This window comes from Pteropus vampyrus, unplaced genomic scaffold, assembly GCF_000151845.1.
Source record: "Pteropus vampyrus isolate Shadow unplaced genomic scaffold, Pvam_2.0 Scaffold312, whole genome shotgun sequence".
In the NCBI taxonomy this organism is placed as follows: Eukaryota; Metazoa; Chordata; class Mammalia; order Chiroptera; family Pteropodidae; genus Pteropus; species Pteropus vampyrus.
This window is the reverse complement of record NW_011889093.1, coordinates 838,493-847,626: the sequence shown is the minus strand read 5'-3', so window position 1 is coordinate 847,626 and position 9,134 is coordinate 838,493. Positions and strand designations below refer to the sequence as shown.

At 57.8% G+C, this 9,134-nt stretch overlaps 1 pseudogene; it reads left to right on the top strand.

The window, feature by feature from the left end:
* The first annotated feature begins 6,542 nt into the window (after positions 1 to 6,542).
* Positions 6,543 to 6,656, top strand: LOC111730428 (annotated as a pseudogene).
* The last annotated feature ends 2,478 nt before the right edge of the window (positions 6,657 to 9,134 follow it).

Sequence of the window (9,134 nt, the reverse complement as noted above, 5' to 3'; positions counted from 1 at the left end):
CCCTTGGAGGCTGCTGAAGAATAAATAACGGCCTCTCGAGTTTCAATCGTCCCCGAGGGAGAAAGCGGAGTGTTGAGACAGAGGTCACGGGAGTCAAGAGGGATTGGGGGAGCCTTTCATGGGCCTGCAGATGTTTGTTTTAAACAAATGCTTTAAAAGTCAAGACCCTGAAAGCAGCCGCACGCCTCCATTTGGGGGACAATTAGCCTTTTTCATCTGCGGTTTATGCAGCAGGACACGGGCCTTTCCGGACGCTCTGCGGGGCCTCGGGACAGAAGCCAATGCGTCGTCTCAAAATCTGCTCTCAGCAACAGACTGTGCGGCTGAAATGGATGCTTTTCTGAGAGAGGATTTCTTTGAAGAACACAGAAAAGGAGGATTTTAAAGAGGGGAAAGTGTTTTTTTTTTACATTGACATGTTTTGAGCTTGAGAAGAGACTCACAATTGTAGGGTGACTTATTTAAATTTAGCCTTTCATTTTAATATTACGATAAGTTAGTTGACACTTGAGAAGGCCGTTTCGAGAGCCAGTCGATGTCTGTGCTGCGAGGCTTGTCCAGCCCCTGGCGCGCGCCCTCCCATGGGCTCTCGGTGACGGCCGCAGGCCTGGCCATCCAGTCACTCGTGGTGCCGTGACGGGGAAGGGCCCGGACGCGTGCAGGGGCCGTCTCGATGTGGTGCCACTTCCTGGCGCTCGCCGACCCCGCGCCTGAGCGGTGGCCCCGACGCTCCCCGGGGAAGGGACCGTCCTGGTCACCACGTTACGATAAGTAACCGGCAAATAACGAGACGGAAGCACGTGATGCTTCCCCTGTTTCTGTACAAAAACGGTGAAGGGCGCTCTCTGAATAAGTAAAGTGATTCCAGCCACGAGAGGCAGACAGACCTGGAGTGGGGGACGCAGCCCGCTCGCCCCAGGGCGGGAGAACTCTCCGGGCCTCACACCGTCACTTAGCAGTTTAGTCTGGCGACCGTGGCGACATGTCCAAGGTCACGGTCGCAGCCCCGTGGAGTCACCGTGGACGGCCCTGTCAGCCTCCCTGGAGCCCCACAGTCCCCCGAATCCCCGGGAGGAAGGGGACCACCCAGCCACATTCTCAGAGCTGCAGACTGGCGGTCTGGTCATCAACGTTTACGTGGGATTCACGGAAAAGCCGCTGGGAAACACCCACATGGCTCGGGTTTCCGAGAACCCATTCCGAAACGACGGCGGTTCGGTCAACGAGTGGCTGAAAGGCAGAAGTGTGACGTCCCTCGTCACCTCGCAGACCGTGCTCCCCGGGACACGGGCCCCCACGTGGCCGCTCCCGACTCAGGCCCCGCGCGCGCCCAGCTGCGGGTGGCTTCCGCCTTTAGACCTCGTTTCTGCCACCAACGCACGGGCCTCCTCGGGGAAGTCTCAGCCGGCCAGGGCCACCGAGGCAGGACAGCTGTGCCGCGGAGCGTCCGCCGACCGACAGTTTACAAGCGGCCTGGGCTTCCCGCGCGGTGAGCGGCCAACACGCCATGTGCCCGGAACTCGCCGCTCCCCACGCCCCGCCGCCCAGGGGGCCCGCCCTCCAGACCCTGCGCGGCCCGGCCCATCCCTCCCAGGGCGTCGCTCTGGCGGCCCCCACCTCTGACATCGGTCCCGGGGCCAGGAGCCAGAGCCCCCCATCACTCCGCCCTCTTCTGGGTCGACACAAGACCTCGAGTCAATACCTATTGGGTGACTTAAATCGCACTTTAATAAAAAAGGAGTCCCAAGGTCGACGCAGCATCGCACCCTGTGCCTCTCAGTTCTTCTGGACAGATGCAGAAAGAAACCCCAACTCCGGAAGAACGAGATGCGCCAGAAACAAAGCCGGCACAAAGGCACGGAACGCGTCCGTGCCGAAAGAGGAATGGCTGCTGCTTCCCGAAGGAGCTGAGACCCTCTTCTCGTCGGACAGTCTAAACGTGGGCACCGACCACGCTGTGCAGCACACGGGCCTGAGACGCGCCCCCACCCGCGCCAGTCCGGAAACTGGATTTGAAACTGCACGATATCCGCGAGGAACTTCTTCCTTTTCTTTTCAAACGAACGTGAATCCCAGTAGGCAGACCTTCCGGCGCGATCCGATAGACGTGTTGTAGAACAATGAGCCTCGGAGGGTGGCGTCGTCACATCTCAGTCTTTTAAATGAGCGTGGGTAGAATCGCGGGAGTGGGCCGCTGTCCCTCGGTGCACGCGGGTGTTCCGGTGACAGCTCGTGTGTCGGAGCAGACAGCACATGGGACCACAGAATCACGGCTCGGGAGCGCCGGAGGAGGCCACTTCCCGCTCTCCAAAGCGCTGGTCCCCCTGGGACGGCGTGAGGAGGCCGGTGCCCCCCACGTGTGACAGCGGGGGCCTCCTTCGAGACCATCCGCTTCCCAGCAGACACTCCCCGGAGCTTCTCCATGGGGACAGGAAGGTGTTCGGGGTGAGGCAAGTGTTCATCTCGTGGGACTGTCCCTCCCACTGCAGAAAGGGTGATGTCTCGCTCCGCTCCGGCCACTGTGACAGACCGCCACAGACCAGGGCTAATGTTTCGTGAACGATAGACATTAGCTCCTCACAGGTCTGGAGGCCGGAAGTCCAAGGTCGAGGGCCCGGCAGGCTCCGTCCCCGGTGAGAAGCCTCTTCCTGGTTCACAGACGGCCGTCTCCTCGCTGTGTCCCCACGTGGAGGAAGGGGCGGGGGCTCCCTGGGTCCCTTGTGTAAAAGCACTAACCTCATTCGTGGGGCTCCGCCCTCACACCCCGGCACCTCCCAGAGGCCCCGCTCGCTAACGCCATCAACCTGGGGGGCAGATTCTGACCTTCACATTCAGTCCACAGCATTTAGCATTCGCGGTCCACACCCACTAAATGACTCTAGTGACCTGCCAGCAATGTGACAACCGAAAAAGACTCTGTGCTTCAAACAACCCCTGAAATAGAGACTGCACCCCGCTAATGACAGACAGCACCCCTGAACTGAGAAGGACTGAGAAGAGGAGCTGGTCAGGTTGGCTGCTGCCCCACGACCACGGACGGCGTGCGAAGCCACCCAGGCTCTCGTGGCCACACGAATAGTGGGTGCTCCTGGTGAAGCTTGGGGCAGACGGGCCCTGGACCCCAGCTGCCCACAGCTACGGCGGAGGAGCCGATGGCTCTCGCACGGTCCCCACCTGGGTCTGAGCCCATGAGACACAGCCAGAGCGTTTTAGAACTTAGAGACAGACCCTGGCAACGCCCTCTGTCCCTGAGCGGCCCTGGGGCCAGGCAGATGCCTAGTCTAAATCTCGTACAGTCGAGGGTCCAACTGTGAAAATGCAGGTACAGAAGTAAAATGTCATTGGATGAGAAAATAATCGTACGAGTTACCGGAAACGTGGCGATTCCGTCCCCTTCCTTCTGAGATCTCCTTAGGTGATTTACCCAAAATGTCCTCTGACCGCACCTTGCTCCCACCTTCCTGCTGGGACCCTTGACCAACCCAGTGGCATCCAGCACTCGCGGCCGCTGGTCCCCGGCCAGCCTGCGGTGGCCTGCGAACCAGCCCAGGCTGCGAGCGGCACCTTCCTTCCTGCCCCGCGGCAGTGCGGGGCTCTGGGGCTTCCTGGCCGACAGAGGAGGGTCCTCGTCCCATGGTGCTGTCAAGGACAATTACACTGAAGTCCCCAAGGAGACCTAAACGGGCGTCAACACTACTGAGCCTACTAGATGCTTAAAAAAGTAACGCCTGGTCGGGGTCCACCTCGCCTCTGATTAGCCGGTGAGACGACTTGATGTCTCAGTAATAAGTTCGCCCGTGGCGCCTCCGTGACGCTGCATAGAAATAGTGAGCGTATTATTTTGCTTAGAAAAGGACGAAGACGAGGAAGCCGGAGTCTGGGACCCCCCACGACGTCTGTGGCCTGAGCCGGAGGCTTAGCATCGCAGCCGCCTCCGACGGAACCGCCCTCCTAACTGGACATGGTGAACGAAATACGGGTGTCCCCCTAACTCCCAGGTTTGGGGCGTTTCGCCCTAGGCAAGCTGACGCTTTCAGTCCAAGTGCAGAAGCTACACCATGACATAATGATGCTTTACTCCCGAGAATGTGGAATAGTAGAATGGAATAGTAGCCAACTGCTATTACATGTGGGGGGGGGGGCGTTAATATCTTTTCTGTTTGAACAATCCAGAGAGGCAGAGCACAGGGCCGTGACAGCGGGGGAGGGGACCACCTGGTGTGCTCAGCAACCCCGTCATTCCCTGTCATCTCCCTAAAAGGCCGCTTTCAGGTAGAGCAATTAATGTTCTTCCCACAACCATCCCAAGTTCACTTCTTGACTGATGGATTTAAGGTGTTCAATCTGATGGGCTAAAATGCTGTAGAGATCAGATTAGTACTCCCTCCACAGCCCCCACCACAGTGCGGGGCACACCCACAGGAGGGGAGCAGAGCTGTAATTAGGAGCAGTGTGTGTGTGCACGTGTGCATATGTATGTGTGTGTGTGCACGTGTGTGCATGTGGGGTGCACGTGTGTGGGTGTGCATGTGCATGTGTGCACTGTGCATATGTGTGTGCATGTGTGTATGTGCACGTGTGGGGGGTGAATTGTGTGTGCACGTGTGTGGGTGTGTGTGCATGTGTGCACGTGTGCGTGTAGGGTGCATGTGTGTGCACGTGTGTGGGTGTGCATGTGCATGTGTGCACTGTGTATATGTGTGTGCATGTGTGTGCGCGTGTGGGGTGTGTGTGTGTGTGCACGTGGGTATGTGCACGTGCATGTGTGTCCATATGCGCACACACCCATGTGGCACAGGAGGATCGTATTCCTGGGCTCAGCTCTGCCAGCAAAACAAAGAACCTCCTTGTTCATATGTTAATAACTTGGATGGGAAATCAGAAGCAAGGTCACCAGGCGGGGAAGAGCTGAGGTGACAGGACTGAGATCTTTGGAGATGAACGGATTCATCACGTTATTCAGAAGGTCGCTACGCCCTTCCCTTCAGCGGTCAGTGTTCACGGTGGGAACGTGACAGATGCGGAGGCCTCCGGAGCGGAGGAACGAGCACCGAAGCCTCCGCTCCTGACGCAGGAGCCACCACGGCCGCCGGAGCAGGGCCAGGGGCAGAAGTCCTGGACGCAGGCTGTCCCCCTCCACCCAACACCGGGGAGGCCACAGCTAGTCCCCGGGGCTTCGGGGAAGCTGGGCCGGGGCGTGAGGGGGCGACGGGGAAGAGTGACCTCCGGAGGAAGACCGCCCGGCCCCTCCTGCAGCCCCGCCGACCCCGCCCCGCACGCACACGCCCGCACCGCGTGTGCCGGTCGCGACCTCGCTGAGCTTTTCACGCTCAGTGGGGAGGCGGTCATGACCCGGCTCTTACTGCCTCCTCTTGAATGACCTCGGTGACATGCCAACACTTCGGGGGAGTCGGGGCTCAGCCCTCAGGGAAGGGACTTCCCAGCCCAGCCCTTGAGGGGACTTCCGCAGACCGAGGTGCCTGACCGCCAGCCCCGAGGCCATGCCCACGCCCGGCACCCACGGAGGACCTGACAGCCACTGCCCAGGGCTCTGGGACTGAAGCTGTGCGTGAGGGCACTGGGCGTCACCCCGTCACTCACGACCAGACAGCCACTGTCCCTCAAGGTTTCCCGCTCAGTGGCGGCGTCCAGGTGACTGCAAACGCAAGTCCAGTTCCTGTCTGAAACGCTCGTGCCCGCCACGGGCTTCGATCGCGGGACAGCCAATAGCAGCGCCTGGGCGACGGGCGTCAGGGCTTGGACGAAACTCTGGGGACGGGAGGCTGCTCAGGGAGAAGCGTGTCATCACAGCCCTGGGGCACAGAGAATGGCACCGCGTAAAGCCTGCTCCTCCTGGAGACCCGCCAGCCCAGCGGTGCCGCACCACCTGGATGCAGCCCCTCAGCCCCGGACCCCGGCCCAGTCGTCCGCGGTCGTCAGCGGACAGGGACGAAAACAAACGTAGGAGGCGGGAGAAAGGGCAGGCGTTCGGGCCAGGGGCGATGTTTGCGTTGGACGTTGTCTGCGTGCTTCTCCCCGTCTGAGGCGTTATTGTCTTTCCGTAGCAATTGCTGTCAGTGTTTCCTTTCTGTCTTCTGGGGTTGGGGCCAAGCCTCCTCTGCCCCAACGTAACCGATATGTTTCCTTTTTCTCTAGTATTTTATGGTTTCATTGTTACAAGTTAACCTGTGAGCCAGCCGGATGCAAAGGATGAAGAATGCTGAGCATTCTGTATCGCTCGCTCTCTGCGCCTTTAAGATTGTCAAGAGAGGGGCTGTTTAAAGAAGAAGAAGAAGAGGAGGAAGAGGAAGGAAGAGGAAGAGGAGGAAGAGGAAGAGGAAGCAGCTGCGAATATTCTATTGTTGAAGATTTTCCCTTACAACTAACTCGGAAAACTCAATGAACAATGTTCTCTTTCCAGTGAAGTAAAATCCCTTACGAGCCATCCTGGGAAGTGAAATTCACGGTGCCCTATGGACAGTGACGCTCCGGGGCGAGGACCCCTGCCCGCTGCCCCCAACTCGAGGAGCCCTCCAGAAAGCGCCTTCTGCCCCCCTGAACAAGCCCGATCCCGTCTGATCTCGGAAGCTAAGCAGGGTCGGGCCCGGTTAGTACTTGGATGGGAGACCACCAAGGAAGACCAGGTGCTGTAGGCATAAAAATTTAAAACATAACCGATTGTAAGCTGACAAGGTCCTTGCAATCTGTGAGGTCAACCAAGGGTTGCCTCGCCTGAAAAATAAAAAATAAACAAATAAATAAGAAGTCCCTTTCAGCCCAGTCATCTGTAGGCTCGGCCTGCCTCCTGCTGGATGTGTTGGCAAAAAAACAAACAGAAAAACAGATGTTGCCTGGTGAAACTTTCATTACAGACAAAACAATAACCACCTTTTGCTCTGGAAACCTCCTGAGCACCTGGCACCTCGGCCAGAGCGCCCGCGTGTCACAGAAGCCGCGAGATGGTTTAGACGGGGCCAGGCTCCGAGCGCCTTGCGACCACACAGCCCTGCATCGGGGCAGCCCCGGGTCTGAGGACTCGGGGTTCCCGTCTCAAGATGAACCTACCCATGAGGAAATGGGTGCTCGAGTGAGCCTCGTCACCGAGGGAGCGCCAGCGTGAGTCACGTGAGCGGAGCCCCGCCTGGAAGCTCGGTGGGGCTCACAGGTGTTTGTACTCAGTGAATCTTCACTCAGCGGAGGCCTTTTCCTGGGGAGATCGAGGTGTTTTAAATACCCTTAGAGACAGTTCCAAAGTCCATAAGGTACAAAATTCCCAGCAAGCTGTCTCCCTTCACCCTGAGATTGAGTCCGTGAGGACAACGTGACGACGGTGATGGCGGTGACAATGCATTAGCACTGAGCACTCTGCCACCGGCGGGCGTACATTTCTCACGTTAACCTCCTGGGGGGGGGGGTGCGGGGGTGGTTCCGGGATCATCTTCATATTATAGAAGAGGAAACAGACAAACAAAGTAAGGAGTTCGCCTCGGGCCACACACATCGAGAAGCTGCTGGAATCGTCTGTTCACGTTGACTGTTTTCCTACGCGAAATTCGATCCTGGAACAATTCATACTTTCTGTGAATGTGTGAATTATGGAACAATGGCTGTTTCAAATGTTGACCCAACTCACACATTTTAGAAGCTCCTTTTTCAAAGAGAAAGAAATTGCAGAATGCACCCCAGAACTAAATGTGAAAGATGTTTACTCTCCCGTAGTTTAGGGTGACGAACGCGTTGGTCCCCGTCAGGGGAGATGTTAGCGATTCCTTTGTCTTCTCCCAGCCTCGAAGCACGACTTGCGCCCAAGTCCTCGTCCCTTCCCGTGTCCGAGGCTCACGGCGCTGCGTCCGAGCTCAGTGAGCCACCGGATCTGCTCTGTTCGAAACCCTCCGTCCGCGGTGACCTGTTACCGCAGCCCGAGGGGACCGAGCACCAGGTTGAGACCACATGTGGTCCGAACTCCCACGGTTCTGAGGCCCCACGAGGATGCCGCCGGGCTGGGGGACCACGAAGATTCTTCGTCTGTAAAGTCGAGCGAGCTTTGTGCTCTGGGGAGAAACGCGGTATTGTTGACTGAGGCCTCTGTTCCTATCATGTCCCTGGCACCGTATTTTGTTTACACGTCCTTCACCTTTCAGTGGACTTTAAATTCTCGAGGGCAAAGGCTGTGTCGTGCGTGTCCTTTGGAACCCGGCTCATCATCCTACACGCCATAGGCCCCCAGTGAGCATCTGGTCACTAACGCGGTGGACACTAGCCGACCGTCCACATGTCGCAGGATTGGAGGGTGGCCTGATACTTCGCGTGATGTTGGGATGTCTGACCTCCCTTGGTCTAGGCGAACCTCTGGTAGAAATATGAAGAGAGAAAAAAGCAGCAGCCATGTTTTCTCGCACGGTGGACAGCACGGCCCAGTGACAGCCATCGCATGGGCGTCCGGAGAGCGTGCGGCTTTCTGCTGGCCCACGCGTTCCCGAAGATCGAGACGCCTCGGCCCCCGGATCCTCGGAGACGCTCTTGATTGCCAAGGACGAGCGATTCCTGATCCCGGCCCCCACGAGATGCCCAAGGACTGCCAACAGTCAGGGGGTCCAGGTACCGTATGCCCGTGTTTCGGGTGGGGAGGAGATTAGGCTAACTTCTGAAATTTTCACTTAATCTTCAGAGGAATCACAATATTATTAGATAATTTCCAAGTCTAATTAATGGAGGGGCTTATGGGTACTGCTGTGAGCTGAGCTATTCGATCAGCAAACGGAAGGTAATGGCTACTCCTGGGAGCCACGCCCTGGGAAGGTCCCCTCTCTGCTTATTTCCTAAGCGTGAACTTTAAACCATGTGTGGATTGTAAATTAGACAGGTGTTGCCATCCCGTTGACATTTTTTGCATTTCCCAGAAATATCTCACCGCCGCTTGGTGGCATGTGGGAATAAGAAAGAACAGAATCGAGCCGTTCAGGCCCAGCTGAGCCTTCTTGACCGTCTTTCCCGGCCACATGGCAAAGCCCAGCACGGGCAGACACGTCTGGGACCAGGTCCGGCACAGGTCCGCCCGCTCAGGCCAAGCGAAACTCCCGGCTCCAGACTGAACCCCGCCCCAAGCCGACATTATCAGGTGCATTTCATAGGCA